This window comes from Rhipicephalus sanguineus, chromosome 1, assembly GCF_013339695.2.
Source record: "Rhipicephalus sanguineus isolate Rsan-2018 chromosome 1, BIME_Rsan_1.4, whole genome shotgun sequence".
Lineage (NCBI taxonomy): Eukaryota > Metazoa > Arthropoda > Arachnida > Ixodida > Ixodidae > Rhipicephalus > Rhipicephalus sanguineus.
Genome location: NC_051176.1, coordinates 75,225,444 through 75,227,757, shown reverse-complemented (window position 1 = coordinate 75,227,757; position 2,314 = coordinate 75,225,444).

The following is a 2,314-nucleotide window of genomic DNA, read 5'->3' as shown; positions in this document are numbered from 1 at the left end:
CTGAGTGATAGAAGTCCCTGATGTAAGGCTGCAAATCAGCGTAGGCATCGCTGGGCAAACAAAGAGTTGCTTACGGAGCAACAGTTTCAGGAATCTTCGAAAACTTTCCTGCGGGCGAGCAAGTTTATTTGCCAATGAATTGCGTGCCTGTCTATGCCGACCATTAGCTCCGGTGCAGATATCATCAGAACGCTGCTTGCGGTGGCAGGCGAGTCCCAGAGCTAAATCAATTACATTTGCTGGACCGTTAGTCGTATCTGCTTACATCAAGGCCGGAGCGTCTGAAATGGCGACGGTGTAGACCACGTACCTCAGTGCGAATACACGTTCGCGTCTACTAAGAGCTGTGGCTGCATGAAGAAAAAACTAACGTAATAATATCCTTAGAACATATTGTTTATGTCGATGTTTACTACAGCGGCAAAAATATTTGCGAATCGCTAAAGTCCGGCCGAAAGCTGTTTCTGCGATCTTTCGGCTGATGAGAGAACTGGGTACGCATGTTCAGAGGAACACTGATGATCTTTGAAGGGCGACTCGCGCAAGCCCATAGACTGGATCACGCAACGAATATATGATCTTGTCGAGTTATTTTCTGTTGATGTCAACTATGAAAAGATGAACAGATGGAATACAATGCAAGATCGGTGCTTGTCTCGTGCTATACTTGCGAATTTGTTTAGTAAAATAGTATAAAAATAAGTGTTGGCGCATTACGTCCAAACACCACAATATGATTATGAGGGACGCCGCAGTGGAGAACTCCGGAAATATTGATCATCCGGTGTTCTTTAACGTGCAACTAAATCTAAGTACCCGGGTCTCTAGCATTTGGCCTCCGTTTAGTAAAAGGGAAACATGTATTATATCCGCCACATCAGAAAAACAACAGGCTGTTTAGTAAAAGACAAATATGTATTACAACCGCCACAATAGAAACAAAAACGGCAATTAGCCTCCGTGTAAGAGAGTGTCATTCCCGTTTCATAAATTCTTTCTTGTAACATTTCACAGGAATGTGAAAAAACGCCGGGCCTGCGCGGAAAGCGCAGCACAGTCCAAACGAAAGCAGGAAGAGCGGCATTTCTAGAGCCCGTTGTAAACTCTCTTGGGGCTGCAATACAAGTGCACTAGCAAGGTACACACCACGCCAGAAATCATAATTTTGGTAAAGTAGAGAGACACTCACTACGCCATTATTCGTCATTCTAACGAGAAGCGAGGTACAGCTAGTACCTCGCCATAACACATCTGTAAGGCATTATGTGCACTTTGTTGATGCGACGGCTGATGACAATGAAGAATTTTGGCTGAGCCTTTTGTAATGGGTTGGAAGCTTTACCCACTGGTTACGTAATTCGCAATGTGTGACGTCCGGTTGCTATTTCACTCTCCCGCCACGCTATATGACATACGTTAACTTGAGAAAGAGAGAGAGGGTGAAGAACTTTATTGAGACCCTGAGGAAATGGATCATGGGGGCCTTATGGGTTTCCTTGGCAACCAATACGAGTGCACGTGCGAGGAACCCTCTACGCCATAAATCATCGTAATTTTTGTGAAGTAGGGAAGCAGCCACTATGCCATTTTTCGTCATTCTGCGAACCGTGGTACCCGCTAAATACAACTAGGGCATTATGTGCACTTTGTTGATGCTGTGCCTGATGACGATGAAGTATTACGGCAGGGCCCTTTGTAAGGCGTTGGAAGAATTCAACAACCCACTCGTTGCGCAGTTCGCATTGTGTGACGCCTCGTTGCAGAAGTCGCATGATGTGACGTCTGGTTGTTATTTTACTCTTCTATCACTCTATATTGCATATCTTAATGTGTTTGCTTCCGGATATGAAGCCTGTATAGGGTCTTTTTACAAAGGAGTTTCATGCACCGGCATGGCTGTGTGGTATTCTGCAACACGTCCAAATGTACAGCGCCTCCCAACAGTGCAGAAAGACGTGGTCAATTGTTTCAGGTTGGTTACAGATTAAGAGTCGGAGCACCATGGCATATAGAAACCTCGCTCCTCTAAAAAGGTTCTTACTGGTAGTGTTCCTGTGTGTACGATGATTTAATAAAGAAAAATTCCAATAAAAAAGAATTTCCGTTAGACCCACATGGAATTAGGTACTTGGCAATAGACAATGAGGACGGATTATCTTTTGACCTATTCATGATCATTTGCATGCAAAGTATATCGCGCTCACGAATGGCTGGATTTTACTGTGACCCGGATAGAAGACCAGCAAGACAGTATTTTCAAGAAAGTATGGCCCGGTTTATCGAGTTGAAAAAGACAAAAGAATGTGGTCCTTCA